Source organism: Triturus cristatus, chromosome 4_2, assembly GCF_964204655.1.
Source record: "Triturus cristatus chromosome 4_2, aTriCri1.1, whole genome shotgun sequence".
Classification (NCBI taxonomy): Eukaryota; Metazoa; Chordata; class Amphibia; order Caudata; family Salamandridae; genus Triturus; species Triturus cristatus.
Window position 1 is genome coordinate 875307473 of NC_140586.1, and position 23997 is coordinate 875331469.

Genomic DNA, 23997 nt, shown 5'->3' on the forward strand with positions numbered 1-23997 from the left:
CTCCAAAACTTGTGTCTTCCTACTAGCTATGTTATAAGGGCGACCCTATGCCTTTTCCTCCATGTTTCCTGGGTTCCTTTCACTATCTTTGATATCACTTCTGGAACAATCTCCTTCAGCTCTGCTGCATGCACTTAAATTGCTTTCAGTACCAATGGATCCCTGTTTCACCTGCTCACACTTATCACTGGGAGAACCTAATTGTGTGCAGGCTACATGCTTTTTTTTTTTAACATGTGAACAGTGAAGAATCTCTGGAGAAAACTCCTTCTGTTTAACGTTTAATTGGCTATGGTGTTTACCCTCTTTTATAACAACCTTGTTAACCCGACAGTCCATCCCTCCATATTTCAATACTGGTATTGCAGTATAAAAACCCCACTAGAAATCATCTCTTTTCGCAGCCGTTTAGCAAGTCGCGACTCCTCCGAATGCCTGTATGTGAAGACGCTTTTGTTGCATAAACCTCCAACTTTTTCTGACATCCGATATACCTTCTACAGTATATGCTGCACCTCCATCCCCTGGACCGGTGTTGCACTGGTGTGGGCATGCTAGGGAGGGGAGTCGGGGGGGGGAAGGAGCAGGGAGCGTTTTGTATTCCCCAACTCCCTCAACCACCCCCCCTTCCTGCATGGTAGCCTCCGACACCCACCCCTATGAAAAGGTACCAAGGGATACTCCACAATACAACTGACAAGTTTTTTTTTTTCTTCTAATTTATTTTATATTTGTTTTTAATATAATCACGTATTGTGAGCGAGTCTGGCCCATGATACCAAGGGGCATATTTTCAATACAAAATTCGTCGCTTTTTCGGCACATAGAGCCGAAAAAGCGGTGATTTTAATATCGCACAATCAAAGTTTTACGAACGCCTCGCCTCGCTAATTAGATGCAAAATAGGCGTTCCTCACATAATAACCTTGTAAAACATGCTAACACAGCATTGCGATATTTACAAGGATGCCCCAAATTCGCGAAGCGATGATAAAAGTTGCGCTAATACCCCTTAACGCTGGATTTTTACTCCTGCTAAAATTTCTACTTAGCTATCTGTGACATGGGAGGTGGATTGCAAGGCTAGGTCCACACCTGCCTATTATCAAGGATTTTGTGATCGCAGGATAATTATCGCTCTTTTCACACGTTATGCAGGTTCACACCCTCTATCGCTGGATTTTACATTGCCTTGGTGAAAGGCCTTGATAATATGCCGCTAACCTGGCGCAGGAATCCAGCGATAGACTGCGATAATGTAAATCGCGCTAAGTGCTATTTGCGATAATCATCGGATGTCCTTGGTTATATGCCCCTAAGTGGGCTCTGAATTGTCATTATTATGCAATTGTCAGTGTGACCCCAACCTTCTTGAGGCCTGTGGAAAGCGTAGTGGCCTCACAATGTCAGAATCACTCCATTATGTAATCCCTCCATTATGTAGATTATACGTGTAAAAGATACGCCTTTTCTATCTATATGTCTTTGTTTTGCATATTTATTTATTTATACTGTCTCCTGAATCGAGGTTGGCCTCAAACTTTGATGTTGTATAGGCAAGCTCGACCAGACGTGTCACGTTGGCGCCTTTTGTTTGGGAAGCACAAGTATGTAATCCATAATAATTGACATTTTGTGTTGCTTATATTTCTATTTATTTTTTTATTTATTTTATTTTTATTTTATATATATATATATATATATATATATATATATATATATATATATATATATATATTTATTTTTCTTCCATTTTTTATACCAAAATATTTCACCGAAACCTCCTCCAACCACCTAAACTCCCACCACCTGCAGTGTGCCTTCACTGTGCTGTTGCGTGTGTTGCGGTGAACTGGTGCTAGAACGGCACCTATGCCTTTGCCAATCGGCCAGTGCACCCCCCATGCACCAGGAAAAGGGGCCCTTTGGCAAAGCGCAGTATACTGGTGGCACCTCGCACCTAACCATCTGCCGTGAGCTACTAAACTATGTCCAAGGGAAACACTATTAAAACCTTGTTACTGTGGCCTTTTTATAAGTGGTTGGTCCCTACCCACACTTACTAATAACCCACCTTCTGAGGACATGTGTCCATGGTCACCTGCAAGCCACCAGAGACTCCCGCCAACTACCTCAGTTCCCACCAACTGCGGTGTGCCCTTTACTGCACATTCACATCTGTTACAGTAAACTGGCGCTAGAACTGCATCTATGCCTGTGATTTGGCAAGTGCACCCCACATGTTCTGGAAAAAAGGGGAGCACTATACTGGCAGCACCTCGCAGCGAACAATCTGACAGTCTGTGAATAATGGCAAAGAATCCCCTGTAATGTTATGGAGGAAAACATTTGTTTTGCAGGCCCTGAGATATCAAGTTATCTGCCCATAATCACAGGATGTCAAGCAAACTCTGAGCCTGGAAACCATGTTGCCCTGTTCCCAAAGTCGTCCACCCTGACTGTTACGCCACGCCCTGTCTCTTAATCTACCATCTACCATCTCACGCCCATCGTACATCGCCACTGGAGCCCACGATCAGCACGCAGGACTCCCGTAAGGTGTCCGTCTTCAAGTGTGACCCCGCAGAAGCTCCAGCACAGATGAACTGACAGGACGTTGCTGGGGCATAGCCCAACCTTTCCCCTTCCTTTCACCCGTAATCTCCGTCCAGGTAGCTGGTGGTTGTCTTGAGCGCTCTGCTGTACCGATGCTGTAGATGCGAGCGCCACTCCGGAGCTCGAGCTTTTGTAAAAATTGCGGCATTTTTACAAAAGTGCCGATTTCGCGGGCACTTTTGTAAAAATCGCGGCATTTTTACAAAAGTGCCGATTTCGCGGGAAGCCGCGAAATCGCGAAATCGCAAAATCCTGGAGGGTCTGAAAAACGGCCCTGTAACAAAAAACGGCCGCCAGGGGCCCAAAACCGGCCCCCACCTGTGCTGCGCACCGGGGGATTGCCCGGTGTCCGCTACGGCCAGTCCGGCGCTGTACCTAGGACAGACAGCAAGAGACACTGGGGTGGGCAGGAGGCAGGAGTTATGTGTAGCTCTGTAACTGTTTCTCTGCTAATGACGTCCTCCCGACCCGTCTGGCATTGGTGTAGGCGCACTGGGGAAGGGGGAAGGAGGCGCTAGGAGCTGCCATTCTCCCAAACCCCCCCCACACCTCAAACCCCCGGCGATGTGCCTTGCACACCTACTCCGAGGCCAGAGGGGCTAGAAATCATTTGAATCCCTTTCCAAGTACACTGTCTCACTATAATCTGTGAAATGGAACTTGGTGCAGACCCTAGAAACTATAACTAACTAACTATACGGCTCTGCTGCCATCCACTAATACCTGCGTCCAGCGCCGGACTGGCCGTAGCGGACACCGGGCATAGTGACCACACCGTCATCCGCTCCACTCAACACGCATGCACAGACGTCACCCATAGATTACACTGACACTTTCATAGTGGGTGAAGAACTGCTGCAGGTTTATTTCATACAACATAAGTATGACGATAAGTGGGTTCTCTTACGGGCGATCCAGGGCAAGCAGCCTCTCGCTGCTCAGCCCGCCTGGCAAGCCAGCACGCACGGTGGGTCGATGCCCTGCAGTGCGGCACATATTTTCAGATCAACCTTTGGATCACGTGATCTGACGCATACTCCCGCCCCTTTTGACGGGGGCAGAGCGTGTTATGGCACACCCCCGGTTGGTCAGGCCCCCCAACCGCCCGAAGGACTAACGGGGCGCCGTCGCGGTCTTCGCAGAACCTCCTTTGGCTCCCGGACCTTGGCTCGGGCACCCTTACTGTGCCGGACAGGGGTACCCTTACTGTACCGCCTGTCGCAGAGGTACCCTTACTGTACCCTTCTGCCTCCAGATCGCCCTGTAACTCCACCACTGCTCTGGGGAGGCTTCCGTCGCTGCCAGAGCCCCCCCTTCCTCCCTTTGCTCTTATAGGTGCCCTGCCCCTACGAGCTAGCTTTGGTGTATATGGACCTGAAATCCTACTGTGATTTTCAATTGGGCCAACTACGGCCATTCTGGCTTTGTAAGTGTGTTTCCAACACCTAAGCACCGTATAGCAGGATGGAGGTAACGCGTGAGTTAACTGCCTTCCCTACGTTTATCCACACAAACTGACATCACGGGTGTCTAATGATGGGATGGGCACTAAAAGCTGTGAACATCAGACGGTATGGGGGCACCAGCCTCGTCTCTGTACTCTCACCCAGCACACGGGAAACATACGCTCACTGTCTCTGGCTGCTTCACGTCACTGCCCCTGAATGGTTAATGCCGCAAACTTAGCTAGTGACAGCATTATTGGCAAGGGATTCGTTGAGACAATCTCGCCTCCCTACAGCATGCTAATACACATTAATTTAACAGATAAAACTGCTAACTCTGCCGTATTACCTTTTTGGCCATTAACCTTACTTTTTCTTCCTCTCACGTTGTATTACTATCCCCTTGTTTACTTTCAATGACCAATCTCAGCCACATCTTCCTTAGATTGGCCTCCCCACTGCCAATACTGACCCAGCATTCTGGGGATTATCTTAACTACCAAATAATACCGGTTTTATTAAATATTCTTGCAAGTGAAGTTACATTAACTTAGATGATGGAGTCTTATTCTAGCCTTGTTCTTCAATAGTTCATATAAAATCAAACTAAGATAAATATTATTGAAATATTTCGGTTCATTCCTCCTTTTAATTCCTCAAAAATTGAAGCTTCTTTCCTGAAGACGACATGTAATTTGTGTGAGAAGTTGGCCTGATATATAGTGCTCACTATTCTAGTGATCACTGTGTATCATTCCAAACGACCCTTATTGATGATTGGTTGTAAGTCAACCTTATAGACCAGCTATCCTAGTAGCGTGGATACGAGCAGTCTTAGGCTAAACTCTAGAGGGCGTGTTAAGCCAGCTGTTTTACCACCACATTTACCCCTTGAACACCACGTGAAAGGACACCACACAAGTTGTTATGAAAATAAAGGATATTTATTTATAACAAGACTACCCTGGCTCTTTATGAGTCAGGGAGCTAAGCACACTACAAAACTCTTACGAAATACTTCAGTTGCACAATTTACACAAATGCCCGAGGGGCACGAGAAACCATCTGCACTATCAGTGAAATGCGAATGGTTAGAGTCTGGAGTTACTGATCCGGAGTGATCCAATCAGTGGGACTAAACGAAAAAGGAACTGGACACTTGTAGAGCGAACCTGCGATGGAGCACCGAAATGCTCGAGTTACCTAGCCCAGAGGCTGCGGCTGCGGGAGGTTCGGCAAGATGTCGGGAGTCCTCGTTGTAGTCTCAGGAGCCTGAAAGAAGAAGTTGCTGGCAGGCGACCAGTGACGATGTTCAGCGCAATCCAAGCCTGGATCGGGGGTGAAGGAAAACTGAAAGCAGAGGGGACTCAGTTCTCAACCGCTAGCCAGCGATCGTGTGGGCACCAAGAGGGTACCGGCTGAAGTCACCTCGACCAGGTGAGTGGATGACGTCGGACTCGGCTGTTCCTCGGACCAGGAGGCGCGGCGGCGACCAGGATGGAGGGCGAGCTGTCCCACGCAGGTGTCTGCTGTCGATGATGCTGGGCCCAGGAGTGGGGCAGCAGGTCTTGGCAGTGGCAAGCCTACGCGGTGGAGTCAAGATGGCGTCTGGAGTGGACCAGGAGGGTCCGTGGTACTCCTCTGTTGAAGGGGAGCAAGAGCCAGTCTGGAGCAACCAGACTAGTGATGAAACAATCGTGGTGCGTCGTGAAGAGGGCCACAAGCCGGTCGGCAAGTGGTCGGACAACGCGGTGAACAGCAAGGAGCGGAAGGGCCCCCACGCAGATCTCGTGGATGCTGGGGAGGCAGGCTTCGGTGCTGGAGCTGCTCAGGGTTAGGGCTTCTCAAACCCTAGGTGCACTCACTCGAGGGTCCATCGGTGGGCGTGCTAGATAAGCGTCGTGCAGGTTCTGAAGATGGCCGGTCCCGCAGGTCTCGTCACACCTACGACTCTCAGCTGGGCTGATGATGTAGGTAAGAGGTCAGAGATGGCAGGGAACCCGGGTCTCGTCGAGCTGGGCAGTCTTGATCCGTAGGAGAGACTTACAGCAAACCGCAAGCGCTTAGGTGGTGCCTGCTGGTGCAGGGTGGCTACTCCTTAGCCACAAGGGAGAGTCTTCAGAAATAGTCAAGAGTTCCTTTCGTGGAAAGTAGTTAAATATTCAGAATTATCCGATTATCCGATTATCCAATTTGGGAAGGGGACTCGCTCCTACCTTTATTCTAAGAAAAGGGGCGGGCCCGTGACTAGGTCCTACCTATGGGTGGGTCCAGGAGGGGGGTGGTGACACCCCTATCCTTTGTCCGGCTTCGCCCCGGCTCAGGGGCAGGGTTGCCCCCGAAACTGGTTTGAGCCGGGCTATGCACAGTGAGCACCGGGGTGCCACTTGCAATCACCTTCCTTTCAGCCCTGCCTACCTGGGATACACAAACCCTGTCTGGGATGGTGCTAACACCGCCCTCGACAGGAAACCCTTTGTCCAAGCTCCCCTCGCTGGAAGGTCTCCCAGCAGCAGGAGGTCAGACTTGTGTCTGGTGGCAGCATCCATCTTGTGATGCTGAGGCTTGAGTCAACTTTAACCGGGGTTCAAGGTTACTTCCATGTCGTGCCCCTCTAAAAGGGGGGAATGCTAACCCCGTCGCCAGGACTGGCGAGGGGTTCGTATTCCAATTCGTATGACACCTTACTCGACATGTGTAGGTGATGCGATGCCAAAGTTAGCAAATAACCGCAAGGATTATAATGCATTTTAAAGTAGTTGGCCCGCGTCACCATGGAACGGCTATTAGGACTTGGTTCCGCAAGCCGTCGACGGGCTCAGCTCGCGCCAGAGCACCGTCCCACATGATTCCCTGCACTCTGCCTTCAGGATTGATAAGGCCTGCCATAGGCGTGACTGATAGGAATCCATGTGTCCATTTTAGGGTTAGGTGTAGGAATACTACACCTACAGCAACGGGTGATTACACCACTTTGCCCCAGCTGTCGTGCAGCCAGTTGTGTCAGATTTGGGCGGCCATCCAGGGGTGGCATAATACATGCTGCAGCCCCTGGTAGGCCCTGGGTACACCTAGGCCCTGGATACCTAAGGTATGCTGGTACAGGGACTGATAAGGTGGCCCAGTTCCAATTAGTAAATGCACCTAAGGTACATGTGTCAGTTTTAGGGAGAGAACAGCAGATAGGCTGGGGTCCTGGATAGCAGGGTCCCAGCCAGACTAGTCAAAAAACACTCAAATACCAGGCAAAAAGTTGGGGGCAACCATTAGTCAGATTCCACTCTCCTACATAACCCCCCCCCCCCCCCAAACGAAAGGAGATAAGGCTAACCTTGTCCAGATAAGCCTTTATTTCCTGAGTGGCCATATAAGGAAGAACCTGCACTAGCATGGTTGCTCCCTGTCTCATGGCCCACTTGGGAAATCCTACCCCAAGGGGTTCTAGAGTTTCTCCAAAGTCTAGGGAAATTACCTGTATTGGTTTTTGGGTCAGAGGTGGGCTGGTGGGGTGTCTGAGTCTGGAAGTGAGGCCCTACTTGGTTTGGTCTCAACCTCCTCAGATCACCGGCCACTATGGAAGCCTGTCTGCCCATGACTGTGTCATATCTGGCCCTAAGAGTCAACCTCTGGCTGCCTACAGCTGGGGGTCGTATCCCTTTGGCTGGAATAGTGGAGGGCACTGGAAGGTTTGGGGCACCTATGCCCCAGGTTTCCCTGTGCTCCACATCATCCACTTGAGGGGTGCCTATACCTAAGGGTAAGGGGGATCCCTCAGTTTGTAGAGGAATATTCACCTGGCTGAAACTACTCTGCTGGGTGTCCCTAACCTGCTGATGAGGGGGTTCCTCTGGACAGGGGCCCTTTAATGGTCCACTGACCTCCCTGACCTCCGCAGCCCTGGGCTGACTGAGGCAGGGTAGAGAGGGGCAGGATACCTGCTCCAGACTGGGTACCACCTTGGAAGGGTCCCCTGCCATCAGAGAGGTGGCCAGGCCAGGCCTGTCCACTTCTGGGGCAGTTACTCCACAAGGGGCAGGATCAGTTCCCTGAGAAACTTGACCCTTACCTGTAGTCTGGTGGGGGGAGGACTGCTCCTCTTCCCCTATGCTCTCTGTTTGGGTAGAGTGATCCATAGTTTCAGGCTTCACTCTTTCTATCTCCTCCTGGGGTGGAGGTGAGGCCCTCAGGGTCTCATCCACTCTCTCAGGGATTCCTACCATTTTCAAATGGGCCTTGTGGTCGACCTCAGCCCAGGCTGAGGTTTCCAGATCATTCCCCAGTAGACAATCTACAGGCAAGTTTGGGGACACTGCCACTCTCTTTGGGCCAGTGACCCCTCCCCAGCTGAGATTTACCACTGCCATGGGGTGGTCTGTCCTGATTCCATCTATGTTGGTCACCTGGTAGCTAAACCCAGGTAAAAGCTGTTCTAGGGGCACTAGCCTCTTGGTCACCATGGTGACACTGGCCCCTGTGTCCTTATAGGCCACAGCCTTCTGACCATTGATCATGGGCTCTTGTCTGTACCTGCCCAGAATACTGGGGCTCATGGTAAAGTTGGCAAACCCCATGCCACCATCACAGACTAGAGTTGCTAATGCAGGGGACCTGGCTAGGCCAGAGTCCACTGGTGTTCCCAAAGAGCACCCAACTAAGTTTTTGGGTGCACTCCCACCACCTGGGGGATTACTACTAGTAGTAACAGGGGGTGTTGGAGTTGGTTTTGGAGGAACATTTTCTTTATTGCCATTCTTTGGACAGCTGGAGTCAGTTTTCCAGTGGCCAGGTTGCTTACACACATGGCAATAGGGTTTTTTGTTATTAGAGGAAGTATTTTGGGACCCACCCCCAGCACTGGGTTTTTGGGGCCCTTCAGAGGACTTTTCTTGTTTATCATCCCCACCTTTCTCTTTGGGCTTAGTGGAATCCTTCTTCTGGTCACCAACTTGGATCTTAGGCCTAATCCTGGTTCTGACCCATTTGTCTGCCTTCTTTCCCAATTCTTGGGGAGAGGTCAGATCAGAGTCCACCAGGTGCTGGTGTAAAAGTTGGTTCTGACAATTATTAAAAATCTGCTCCCTCATTATGAGATTATACAATCCTTGATAATCATTAACCTTGCTACCCAGTAACCAGCCTTCTAAAGCCTTAGTGGCACAATCGACAAAGTCAGTCCAATCCTGAGACTGAATTTTCTGGGTGTCTCGGAACAGCACCCGGTACTGTTCCGTGGTTAAGCCGAACCCATCAATCAGTGTATTCTTCAGGACTTGGTAGTTGTTAGCATCCTCAGCTCTCGTAGTGAGGAGCTTGTCCCTTCCTTTACCTTCAAAGGAGAGCCACAGTATAGCTGCCCACTGATTTGGGGGGACGCACTGGACAGTGCAGGCCCTCTCCAAAGCAGTTATCCACTTGTGGATGTCGTCCCCTTGTTTAAAGGGGGGCACTATTTTACTCAGGTGTCTAGTGTCTATACCCCTGTCTTTCTCTCTAGTGAGAATGCTGCCACCAGTGGGATCTAACCCACTTAATTTCTGCTCTCGGGCCAAGGCAAGTCTTTCTTTGGCGAGGGCAAGTTCTTCCCGCTCGATCCTCAGATTGACTTCCCTCATCTTCGCTTCATGCTCCCTTCTCTGAGGGGACGTCATTCCTCTCTGAGAAGATGCCTGAGAGACATGTGTATGAACCGATCTGCTAGAGCCTCTGGAGAGAGACCTAGCTCGTCCGTTCCCAAGGTTAGGCCTGCTTGAGCGTGGGCCCGAGGCTCCCCCAGTTCCATTCTCATGCCTGCTTAAGTTGGTCCTTGTAAGCCTGCTGACTACCACTGGAGCTTTGTTTGCCTCGTCTTCTGATAACTCCTCCTCGTCCTCTGTGTGGAGGTCGAGGTCTGGGTCACCGAGGGTTCCCTCTAAGGGAGGCATGTTCCCGTCAGCATCGGGGGGACCTGTGTAAGAGGACCTCCTAGCATCGTACGCCTCTAAGAGACCTATCAGAATTGCGATGGTAGGGTTAGAACCCTGGTTTAGCTTCCTGGAGGCACACAGTTGTCTCATCTCCTTGAAGCTAAGAGCTGCATATCGTGACACGACCTGTGGAGGGTCACTGACCACTAAGGGAGTCTCCGCAGACTCTCCGTGGACCGACATGCTTTTCTAGTGAGGTGTAAGTGATGCACCTACCTACACTATGTGTTTACCTACTGATCCCTTGCTAAGAGTTGTAGTCAGGGTGTGCTAAGCCCTGTTACACTACAACAGCCGGTTCAGTAGAACTCGGAGTATTCTAAGTTAAGTTATATGTACCTGGGTACTTATGTGATCTTTCACTTCGATATTCTTAGGATACGTGTGTGGTAAAACAACAGCAAGCTCAAATCCCAACCGCTGCTCACCAATGTGAGAAGTTGGCCTGATATGTAGTGCTCACTATTCTAGTGATCACTGTGTATCATTCCAAACGACCCTTATTGATGATTGGTTGTAAGTCAACCTTATAGACCAGCTATCCTAGTAGCGTGGATACGAGCAGTCTTAGGCTAAACTCTAGAGGGCGTGTTAAGCCAGCTGTTTTACCACCACATTTACCCCTTGAACACCACGTGAAAGGACACCACACAAGTTGTTATGAAAATAAAGGATATTTATTTATAACAAGACTACCCTGGCTCTTTATGAGTCAGGGAGCTAAGCACACTACAAAACTCTTACGAAATACTTCAGTTGCACAATTTACACAAATGCCCGAGGGGCACGAGAAACCATCTGCACTATCAGTGAAATGCGAATGGTTAGAGTCTGGAGTTACTGATCCGGAGTGATCCAATCAGTGGGACTAAACGAAAAAGGAACTGGACACTTGTAGAGCGAACCTGCGATGGAGCACCGAAATGCTCGAGTTACCTAGCCCAGAGGCTGCGGCTGCGGGAGGTTCGGCAAGATGTCGGGAGTCCTCGTTGTAGTCTCAGGAGCCTGAAAGAAGAAGTTGCTGGCAGGCGACCAGTGACGATGTTCAGCGCGATCCAAGCCTGGATCTGGGGTGAAGGAAACCTGAAAGCAGAGGGGACTCAGTTCTCAACCGCTAGCCAGCGATCGTGTGGGCACCAGGAGGGTACCGGCTGAAGTCACCTCGACCAGGTGAGTGGATGACGTCGGACTCGGCTGTTCCTCGGACCAGGAGGCGCGGCGGCGACCAGGATGGAGGGCGAGCTGTCCCACGCAGGTGTCTGCTGTCGATGATGCTGGGCCCAGGAGTGGGGCAGCAGGTCTTGGCAGTGGCAAGCCTACGCGGTGGAGTCAAGATGGCGTCTGGAGTGGACCAGGAGGGTCCGTGGTACTCCTCTGTTGAAGGGGAGCAAGAGCCAGTCTGGAGCAACCAGACTAGTGATGAAACAATCGTGGTGCGTCGTGAAGAGGGCCACAAGCCGGTCGGCAAGTGGTCGGACAACGCGGTGAACAGCAAGGAGCGGAAGGGCCCCCACGCAGATCTCGTGGATGCTGGGGAGGCAGGCTTCGGTGCTGGAGCTGCTCAGGGTTAGGGCTTCTCAAACCCTAGGTGCACTCACTCGAGGGTCCCTCGGTGGGCGTGCTAGATAAGCGTCGTGCAGGTTCTGAAGATGGCCGGTCCCGCAGGTCTCGTCACACCTACGACTCTCAGCTGGGCTGATGATGTAGGTAAGAGGTCAGAGATGGCAGGGAACCCGGGTCTCGTCGAGCTGGGCAGTCTTGATCCGTAGGAGAGACTTACAGCAAACCGCAAGCGCTTAGGTGGTGCCTGCTGGTGCAGGGTGGCTACTCCTTAGCCACAAGGGAGAGTCTTCAGAAATAGTCAAGAGTTCCTTTCGTGGAAAGTAGTTCAAGATTCAGAATTATCCGATTATCCGATTATCCAATTTGGGAAGGGGACTCGCTCCTACCTTTATTCTAAGAAAAGGGGCGGGCCCGTGACTAGGTCCTACCTATGGGTGGGGCCAGGAGGGGGGTGGTGACACCCCTATCCTTTGTCCGGCTTCGCCCCGGCTCAGGGGCAGGGTTGCCTCCGAAACTGGTTTGAGCCGGGCTATGCACAGTGAGCACCGGGGTGCCACTTGCAATCACCTTCCTTTCAGCCCTGCCTACCTGGGATACACAAACCCTGTCTGGGATGGTGCTAACACCGCCCTCGACAGGAAACCCTTTGTCCAAGCTCCCCTCGCTGGAAGGTCTCCCAGCAGCAGGAGGTCAGACTTGTGTCTGGTGGCAGCATCCATCTTGTGATGCTGAGGCTTGAGTCAACTTTAACCGGGGTTCAAGGTTACTTCCATGTCGTGCCCCTCTAAAAGGGGGGAATGCTAACCCCGTCGCCAGGACTGGCGAGGGGTTCGTATTCCAATTCGTATGACACCTTACTCGACATGTGTGGGTGATGCGATGCCAAAGTTAGCAAATAACCGCAAGGATTATAATGCATTTTACAGTAGTTGGCCCGCGTCACCATGGAACGGCTATTAGGACTTGGTTCCGCAAGCCGTCGACGGGCTCAGCTCGCGCCAGAGCACCGTTCCACATGATTCCCTGCACTCTGCCTTCAGGATTAATAAGGCCTGCCATAGGAGTGACTGATAGGAATCCATGTGTCCATTTTAGGGTTAGGTGTAGGAATACTACACCTACAGCAACGGGTGATTACACCACTTTGCCCCAGCTGTCGTGCAGCCAGTTGTGTCAGATTTGGGCGGCCATCCAGGGGTGGCATAATACATGCTGCAGCCCCTGGTAGGCCCTGGGTACACCTAGGCCCTGGATACCTAAGGTATGCTGGTACAGGGACTGATAAGGTGGCCCAGTTCAAATTAGTAAATGCACCTAAGGTACATGTGTCAGTTTTAGGGAGAGAACAGCAGATAGGCTGGGGTCCTGGATAGCAGGGTCCCAGCCAGACTAGTCAAAAACCACTCAAATACCAGGCAAAAAGTTGGGGGCAACCATTAGTCAGATTCCACTCCTACAATTTGCACTAATTTTTATGTAAAAGTCAAATCAGTTATAAAAATTCGAAACCTAATGCTAACCACAACAATCGGGAACATAAGTGCAAATGTTCTTTAACAGGCACTGAAAATATTTACCGTTTGTGTAATGTTCGTTATATAATGTTGTTAGTTAATGTTATTGACTGATACAACTTGCACTGCAATTTCACCTTTCACCTTTTACCATAACTATTACTCCAAAATATCGTTAAACTTGTTGACTTCAGTTGAATTAATTTCAACATTAATTTCTTTTTTTTTTTTTTTATAATTATTTAGTTCAACAGTATGTCACCTTGTGGAACAACCTGTGTGGATCCACCAGCTCTGTTTTGGAATCTCTCAGTAGAGCACAGACACATTATGTTCCGCTCCTGAAAGATTATGAAATCCAATCCCACATTTGTTATGTCAGGGTATACTAAATTGTAGGGCACCCGTATCAGATTGGTTTCCTGGCGCTACTCTGAAACCGGCTAGGGTGGTATGTTACTCGTCTACCTCACTAACTAGCCATGTTTAGGAGTTTGCGGGAAGTCATGGTGTCTTTGCAGGACCTAATCTCTGGAGGTTCAAATATCTGGGACCTAGTGTGAAAAAACCTGTTCCCCCAAAGTGTTCCCATTTCCAGGATCCCTGGGGAACACCACATGTAGTTTAATCATGGGGGTCGTGACGTGGCCAAGGTGAACCCTTCACGTCGCGACATTCAAATCGTAGAATGGATAAAGAGAGCAGTATTGGTTTTTTTTTTTTTTTTTTTTTTATTCCAAAACCAAATTACTTTTGAGATTTTCACCATAACCACTTGATGTGCCATTGGCTTGACTATTAGGCAATGTCCTTTTTGAAGGAGTACAGCTCTCAGATATCATCCACCCAACACAGGGCATCTGTGAGTGACACAAAATATTTACAGCTCCTTGTGCTTACTAAAAGGGACCCGCTCCTCAGTTTCCAGCACACAATGCCCTTTAATGTCATCTGGCCCTGGTGCCTATCAAACAACTGTGACAGCCTCTGTCACCTTCATACAATAAAAAATGAACTTCACAAGGTCGCAGAAGACAAGCCAGGCTAAGTCTCGGTAGACCATATCACTCTGGGCTTACCCTTGCCTCCCTGTGGCACAGGGAGAATAAACTTAAAGATGTTAAGTATGACACACAAAAACCCAGGCCTTCCCCATGTCTCAAGACAGCTCAGGCTGCTGACTGCCCTGTATAGACTAAGCTGCCACTATGACTGCGAGTTGCAGAAAACCTTACACCAGCTGTTTCCGAATAGCAATGCTAAATATGAAAGGCGGCAGCATCTCTTGACTTAAGCGTGGAACTCGCACTAATAAATACCTTTAAGGTGTTATGTAAGACACACAGACCCAGGCCTTCAGCTTGTCTCAAAGCAGCTCAGGCTGCTGACTTTTCTTTATGGACTAAGCTGCCACTACAAGCTGCCCATTGCATTATGGTTGAAACTGGGTTGTGGCTGGACCTTTGACATATTTGTACTCCTGCTACCAAGATAACATATATATATATATACATATCCTCCCTTATCCTGTTGCACCACTCGGGACACATAACTTTGTCACTTCGTACCTACTGGCATGAAGCTACTGCCAAAGAGATTCCCCCCTAGTACCAGATAACCCTAATAAATGCTGGATTTTGGGACAAGATACCAGAGGACCTATGTAAAGCGCCTTCCGGTGCGTGTGAACCCATGTCATTGCGATCAGTAACTGTTGCTCTGTTTGAACAAAAACATGCCACTTTATTCATTCAGTCATTCAATCAGCACAGCATGCTGGAGATAGATGAATATGTGGCCGGCCCAAGGATATACAAGTGAGCCACGGCATTGCATGGTTCCAGAGACATGGCTGAGTGAAGCGGCCTCACGACTTTTGTGACCGTGCAGTGCAGGTACGACTGACCCTCAAAGCCCTACATGTGTACATATGGAAAGCTGATGTATGGCCAGTGGCGCCGGAGTCTCATGTAGGTATTAAACTGGTCTTTAAAAATTATCAACATCATGACTTGAAGTTGTATAAAACCACTGGCCCTCAAACACTGCCTAAGGACATAAGAAATGTGGGTTTTTAATCCTATTAAGTGCGTGCCTATGCACGATGATGCCGGGCCGATACCGGGCAATTGGCACTGGTGCCCCACAATGCAAGCTTGCCTGTATCACAAGAAAACCTTCCCCAATTTGGCCATACACACGACCGCCTCTAGTGTCCTGCAATCAGCTATTCCGACTCTGGCTAACGAAAACGACCATTGGCCCAAAGGTAAAACTACCAAAAGCTAGACCCATTGTGCTTCCCAATGCCGGTCATGCCTAAATTGCAGCAGCAATGCGAGCCCCACCACATTGTCTGAATCTTCCTGGCCGCCCCCAAGGAGGCATTGCACAAGAGATGCACATTGGAAATGCTCTGGGACGAAGGAACGCTGTCTGGCTGCAGCCCTAGCTAGCCATATGTTTCTCAAAAACGCTTACCATAAACCGTAATGAGTACAGACTCATCATATATCACCCTGTCCCCAAACCTTTCCCAGGGAACTAGAGAGAAATGAACTCATTTGCGCAGGGCAAGAAATTCCAAAAGTTAGGATGACCGTTCGTAGCTCACTGTTGACTATTGGGGCTTTAAGATATACATTGCGAGTAACAAAAGGATGCCTCTTTTGAACATAGTAACCCGCTGACTTATTTACATCATACGCACTCTGAAATCTACCTGGCACACGTTCTTTGCAGCCGGCAAATTACCCTCTGCACTAACTACACCGAAGTCAAAAACCTCCACTATACAAGTTCCTGATCTCTCTTCAGGAAGATAGCGAATCCCCCTAGTTATCAAGACATTTTATGTGAGGCCTGGAATTGCCACGGAAAGAAACGCAGCATCCGGTGCGTCAAAGCATAATAAACTTCCAAACCCGGCCGGAGGAGACAGCAGGGAACCGCGATGGGGGACCAGATAGCTGAACATGTTGGCATGTCCTGAAACAGAGATGGGCGGTGAGCCCCTGAAAGGAATAACTGTCTTATGAGAGCAGCGCCTGCTGGGTGTGAATGGATCCTGTCCGAACAGTGTAGGGGGGTAGGAGTAACGTTATTGAAGGGTGGACACATTACAGCGAGGTACACTCAGCGACACCGGGGAAGAACATATGCGGGGGTGGTTCTCCTCTCCTCACCTGGGGTGGCACTGACAAGGGGTGAGGTTTCATAAATTGACCCTGGAGTAGGTTCAAAGGGGACTGCCCGTGAGCCAGAAACGCAACACTTTCTACGATACTGACTGGATCCTACCCCCCCAGCACCCTCATAACAGACGTAATCTCAACAGGGTTTGTACTTCATCATTCACAGGCCGATGTCGTCAGTACCATCACGTTGCGAAACAAAAGCAGCTACATTAAGAGCCAAGCGTCATTTTTGTGTACACCCTACATCATATCCTTTTTTTTTTTTTTTTTTAAACCACTTTTGATTATTGTGTCGACGTTGCTTATTCCTGAACTAATCGTAGGCCGAATAAAAGAGATTGGTAAGTGACGGAGGGACTAGGGCCACATCATTTTCGCCCACGGCTACATTACATATTACCAATACAGGTACTATGGAACTATAATGCAGATCAAAACCGGAAAGTTTACATTTAGCCACTTCAACAATCACCTCCGGGCTGTGCGGTGAAGTGTTGACAGCTGCACAGGACAGGTACACGTGTAGATGGGGACAGAGAGGAGCAGGGGTGACACACTCAGTGTGACAGCTAAAGCCCTGGTGGCTCCCCTGGTGGCTCCCAGAAGCGGGTTGGCAATAGTGGCTATACTGAGCAGTAAATATATACTGTGACCCAAATACAAACAGGGATGAGCAGTACACAACATGGCCCGGGGTCACCAATGAACCTTAACTATGGTACACATACCATTAGCCCCCCGCGGTCACCACAATGCAACGTGGTCACTGGTACCCCTGCTACTGTTAGCCCTGAGCCTTAACGCACTGCCAGTACAGCCTGGCTGTTAAAATTGAGAGACACGTGCGTAAGAGTGCTAATTTTAAGTAATAAGCACAAGCACCCTGCTCACACCATTTAGCTAATAAAATGTACTCCCGCCTTGTCATCGCTAACAGGCACCCAAACTCTTCCGTAAATACATCCACCAGCAGTGGACACGCGCCATGATACCTGGCCCTGAACTGCTGTAGATTTCGACGAGGCTGAGCGGTAGACACGACGCTCCCACTGTCTCACAATGTCGGCGCCGAGCGGCAGGCATCCCGCCCACACCGACCGTATCAGCAAAATTACTCCCAATGCTTTCTGCCCCACACAGAACAACACCGTCAGTCTCTGCACCGTATAAAACAAGAGCGGGCCAAGGGGGATAGAGGGACCCGCCCAGAGACCCCGCGCGAAAGCGACCCGAATGCAAGGGGGAGCACTGAACAAGAGCACCCCACCATCGTGCACAATCGGGCGCGGGACGACAAACAGATCAGCCCGGGGACACTACACGACGCGACCCAAAGGCACAGGAGCACTGCACATAAACACCGACTCGCAAAATCAACTGCCGCGGGGAGGCGAAGTGGCTTGCCCCCGAGACACAGCGCGAACCCGATCCCGAAGACACTGGGTCGCAGCGCGTGGGCACCGCAGCATGAATCGGTCACGAAGAGGAAGAGATACACTGCACAAGCCCCACCAAAGATATCGGGGCGCAGAGCATGAGCCCCCAGAATTCCCCCGGGACACCTGAGGCAAAGACACAAAGGCGCGGCGCGTGTGGGAGCGCTCCATGCCGGGGCAGCCTCCCACCCACCAGGCCCGCCCCCGAAAAGAAGCCCCGAGATGCCCCGCAGCAGGGGACAGGTGAGTCCCTGGCATGCCAGAAGTGCTTGTCCTCGGCAACAAGGTGCCACGTCTTGCACAGCACCCTGTGCAGGCTCTAGGGCACCTGGGCGCTGCAGCAGCCAAAGATAGGCAGACAGAAGCAGATACACAGTAACAGAGCCGTTCTTTCAGCAAAATCGGCCCTCTAACAGGAGGGAGGGGAAGAGGCGGCCAAGCACCTTGTCAGTGCCGGTTTGTCCGGCCCTGGATGGATGTAGGTATAAAGGGGGGGACAGGAGCAAGGGTGACTCCCTGCATCATTACAGCCCCACGAAAAGTTTCCTTCCCTACCGGGGGCAGCCAGACAACAAACGCGGCCCTCCTCAACCTCCCCACAGCAACCCATCGCTGCGTGGGCACCGCCAAAGAAATCGGAGGGCCACGCACACGAACCCGAAGGCACACGAACCCGAAGACATACTCAAAAGCCACAGCAGTCAACCTCTGCACACCCACATCGCGTGGACCCGACGACAATGGGGGCGCCCCACCTCGCCCCGCATCTGCAGCGGCCATGGCACAACACGTCAACGCGCTCCGCCACCAAACAGGCACCCACAGCGATCAAACCTCAACCACAATGCCACAGTGCCTCCGATCCAACGCGTCCCCACAACCAGCCAAGATCGGACACCGAGCCGCCCTCCGAGCGACCGGACTCGAAACCAGGCTCTCCCGCCACACAGTCCGCCCCCCGTCCCGCACAGCCCGCGAAAATGGCTCCCGCCGCCCTCCTCAAAACTCACCACTTCAATATGCTCTGCTTCCCAAAGCAACTACACACTACACTCACCAAACCGGTCACTGAACCAGTGTGCAAGACTGCGAGGGGGACCCAGCGCTGGTGCGACGTGGCGAACGGCGGGAAAGTAGTAAGGAGAGACCACGACTCGACCGACGACGTGTCCGGCGCAAAATCTCGCGTGGCCAAAATACGCGTGGCCAGGAGGAGCGGCGCAGGAAGCAGAGGAAAAGTGAACTGGCAGCGGTGGGATTCGAACCCACGCCTCCGGAGCCCACGCCCTAGTGGCACGCCTCCCCCAGACAATCCCATTGGGGGCCTCCCCTCCCCGAGGTGCGGCCTCACGCGAGGCGGAGCAGGGGGGGGGAGGCTCCGACGGGCGGCCACTAGAAGGCTGCCCTGCTGATGTCCCCCTGCGTGGGACGCTGGCAGCGGCAATCCCCCGGTGCGCAGCACGGGTGGGGGCCGGTTTTGGGCCCCTGGGGGCCGTTTTTTGTTACAGGGCCGTTTTTGCTGCATAGCTGCAAAATCGGCCCTGTAACAAAATCGGCCGAAAACCGGCCCTGGCAAAGAGCTCGGCAGCACGCCTCCCCCGCCCCCGCCTCCTGGGGCAGTGGAGGGGGCCGGCCGAGCACGTTGCCAGGGCCGGTTGTGGTTCCCAGTCCGGCCCTGCCTGCGCCATTAGTCTGTAGCCTTGGGGCAAGCTGCGAGGTCACTGCACTGCAGTTTAATGCATTAGTTGATATACTGTTTTAAAAGAAAATATGTATTTATTTATCAATCACCAGCCTGCAGTTAGGAAATTTCTTCAAAGAGCACCAGTGCATTACAGAAGCCCCTTTCTTGTCCAGAAAACGCGTCATGGTTAGTCCCAATGCACCTTAAGTGAGCACCCAAGCATGCTGCCGGACCATATATTGCTAGGCACGTGGGGGCAATTTATTTGCCAGAATCCTGGTTTGTTGATCTTCCAGCTAGCCCTGAACCTGGTTTCTTGAACATTAAGTGGGCTGCTCCAACCGTTATGCCACCTTCTTTATTGTTTAAGCAGTAACTTCCCTGGTACAACTCTGAATGTGCTGCCTTTTTGTGGTGTGTGCAAACCTGTGACTGCTTTGAGGGGGTGCGACTAGATTAATGCGGAATGTGACACTCACTGCAGGTGTCATCGTAACAGTACCTCAAAGGACGGTGCTGCCATTTGACAACGTAGGCTCTCCTGTGGCCAAATACCCGACCAGCCTCCACCGGGTGTAGCACTGCCAGGTACTGCTACTTCCAACCCTCCCTCTCCCTACTGTGAAAGGGGGGAGGGGGGGGGGGGGGTGAAGCCTGTTTTCCCAGTGATAATTAGACTTCTGTAAACTTTTTGGTGCCGTCTTTGAGCACCGCCAACACACTCCCATCCTTGCACACACTGCTGCCTGTGTGTGCCCACGAGCGCGCCACCAACTACCCGATCCACACCGTCACACTGGTGCCTCCATCCCAGGCGTGCCACCCCTGGGGGCTTCTAACTCCTGAGCCTGCCTGGCAGTTAGGAAGCCACTTGCCACTGAAAGTGTATTGCCACTCACCTTCTGCTATTGTAGGAATGGCGCCAAATTATTATTAACGGGGGCCGCGCCCTGTAGTGCTTGGCGTCGCAACTTCTAGTTTCACCCCAGATGCGAAAGGATCCACGCAGGCCCCACCCCGTGATCCTTATCTTACACAACACATAGTGCCAGGCTGAGGAAGCGCCAAGTGTCTCACGGCCATCTGGCTACAAGGAGGAGTCGGGCTCTTCCGCGCACCCATCAGAACGAGGGGCCCGCCATGGAGCACCTCAGGACCCCCGTGGTACCGAAGCAGCGATCACCGGCCTCTGGTGCAGGGGGCTGTCCGAGCTTGCCCCTCCAGGGCGGGGGAGGGACATTGCTTTCAGCCGAGATGGATGGCTGGAGTATAGTGCCAATATCGGCAACAGTTATCACAAACACATAAGTACATAAATAAAACACACGACACTGAATGTAAGTGGAGAAATATTGCTGCAGGTTTATTAGCATAAGCAATATGCAAACATGGTGGGTTATCTTACGGGCGATCCCAGGGCAGGCCAGCCCCTATGCCGCCTGCCCGTCTGATAAGCCTAGAGTCACCATGGCAACGCCAATTGGTGTATACCAAATGTTGGGAGGGTCCCCCCTCCCATCCGTGGACCATCAGTCCACTTGCTTCACACGCCCCCCCGTGATGGGTGGGTGGAGCATACATGGCAGCCCCCGGTTGCTCAGACCCACAACCGCCTGTCGGATAGCGGGGCGCCGTCGGTCTTCCAGTGGACACGCTAAACATGCCTGGGTATCCTGGCTTAGCACCACGCGGTGCTGCTGCATGCTATACCCCTTGGTATGTGCAGACCATGGATCGCCCTGTAACTCCTCCTGCAACACAAAGTGAAAATTGTTAGAAAACCTGGCCGCCCCTTTTTCCCTCCGGACGCCGGGTAAGCGGATGGGCGGGCAACGCGAACGAGCGGACAAGAGGGCGAGGAGGGGGCGGAGACAGAATATGTACCCCCTGGCTCCTCCCCACCGGAAGCAGCTACCTGCTGGGGTCTCCCTTGGTCTATCCCATGGACACGACCTCCCACCCCTGTGCCTTCCTGTGGCACTAAGGCGGCCGCCCTCCAAGGGGCGGGCCGCTGCGCAACCCCCCCCCGGGCAGCCTTACATAGTGCCAATATCGGCAACAGTTATCACAAACACATAAGTACATAAATAAAACACACGACACTGAATGTAAGTGGAGAAATATTGCTGCAGGTTTATTAGCATAAGCAATATGCAAACATGGTGGGTTATCTTACGGGCGATCCCAGGGCAGGCCAGCCCCTATGCCGCCTGCCCGTCTGATAAGCCTAGAGTCACCATGGCAACGCCAATTGGTGTATACCAAATGTTGGGAGGGTCCCCCCTCCCATCCGTGGACCACCAGTCCACTTGCTTCACACGCCCCCCCGTGATGGGTGGGCGGAGCATACATGGCAGCCCCCGGTTGCTCAGACCCACAACCGCCTGTCGGATAGCGGGGCGCCGTCGGTCTTCCAGTGGACACGCTAAACATCCCTGGGTATCCTGGCTTAGCACCACGCGGTGCTGCTGCATGCTATACCCCTTGGTATGTGCAGACCCTGGATCGCCCTGTAACTCCTCCACAGCCTTGGGAGTGGCCACCATCACTACCAGGGCCCCCCACCAAGGTAGACCTATTTCCTTACAACCTGCTGCAGCCAAAGCTTCCCCTAGGTCCAGTAGGTCCAGTCTATTCGCAACCCGCAGCTGCCAAGGCGTCACCAAGGTCAAGTAAAATTAAATCCATGCCTAGAGTGGAGAGGTGCACCCATCACCCTCCAGACACCCTGTTGATTTGGCGTGTAAAAGGCCATGCCTGATGAAGCCAAAGCCTCTTAGCTCAGTGAACTTGCACATGGCGCTATTGACACCTCAACGGCTTCTCCTGAGCGGGCTCCTTGCCAAGGTATCCTATTACTTACAACCTGCTGCAGCCAAAGCTTCCCCTAAGTTCAGTAGGAAAAGATCCATGCTTCAACTAGAGAGGTGTACCCCATCTCCCTCCAGGCACCCTGTGGATTTGGCGTGAATAAGACCTTTCCTGATGAAGCCAAAACCGAATTTGCCTTTTAACATACAAGCTGATAACCGGGCTTCCCCAGGTCCAGCCAGACCATTCTTAGCCCATGCAGGTCCGGAGCCGGCATGCCCCCTCAGGCAAGTGCCCCTCTACACCCGCGGATAACCCAGGAAATAACCAATAACACTCGAGTAAATAACAACGGACATCCTTTCAACGTGTAACATGTGTCCTGAATGTACAATCTACGCGAAGGTGTGCAGGCGTGTAGGAATCAAAACCTAACATTGACTGTGCAAAGGAACTAGATTCAAACTGCCACCTATAGAATATGCGTGGTGCTATGCAGCACAGCTTGGCACATCTGATCCACTTCACAAACCTTGGAAGCAAGCCTATGCTGGTTACCCTCAGATCCTAGCCGTGCACACCTAACCCAGGGGTTACACCCTAGCTGTACCTTGCCGCTAGGTCCTCCTACCCTACGGAGCCCCAATGAACGACCAGGTAACATTAACACTCACTCAACACAGGAGTAACCCTTTTCTTAGCCTAGGTGCTGGAAGCAAGGTGACACCTCCCACTGCTCCCGACCATAGTGGTGAAGCGTCCCAGGAGTGCCCAGCTAATATAACAGACCCCGACAGACCAAGGGAGCCCTGCGCAGCTACAAGTGTTTGCCAGAGTACAACTGGTCTGCAGGGCTACCCAGCATGCTCAGGCACTGGCTATGGCATACCGACCGGCCACCAACACACCGCGCATTTACTAGGTGTTTCAAGTCCACTCGGTCGCATTTGCCAATGAAACAAAGCATTGAGACCAAGCCCCTAGACGGGTGCTGCCCCAAGCAGATTAAACCTCCCGCCTCACCTGTGAGGACCGCACAGCCAATCCACTCCGGCTGTGCTGACCAGAGTAAGCGGATGACAATCTCAGCAAGGCACCATGACCATTTATGTACGTTAGTCTGGGATTGGCCGTAAGTGACAGAACTATGGCTAACCAGCTGAACCAACCGAAGCGGATTAAAACAGTCACACGTGCACGTGCCGTGGGCCCACTGGAAAGCAACAGCCATTGCGACGCCTGACTGGTGATGTACACTCCTAGCGCTGGCGGTGAAGCCGACCCCTTTAGCCGGCTGCCGCTCGGGGCCCCCCTCATTGCCTACGAGACCCTGAAGCGCAGACCTTCCTTACACAGTTACGGTCTTGGGGCACTGGCCGTTACAGCACCGCCGAACAGCGCGCAACACAGCAGCTTCGTTGACAAAGTTGAACGGTTAACAGCCCCTCCCCCGCAGTCTTCCAATCTTAAAGCAGGAGACCGGAAAGGCTGGAAATGGGCAAAAGGAACCAGGGCGACGCGACAGCAACTTGATTATGCCTGATCGATTCAGTAGCGCGGACCCGCGGCTCCAAGCTCATACGAACGGTAAACCCTGACCAAAGGCACGACCAGGCAGCGTGGTGCCCGGGGCATCCGCCAGGCATGCAAAGATCACCTGGCCACTCCTGCTGAAGCGTGATCGCTTGCCCCTACCACGCGCCCCTTCACTCCGAGGGATATCCTGATCACTTGCCACTGTCTTGTGCCCCTACAACCCGAGGGATAT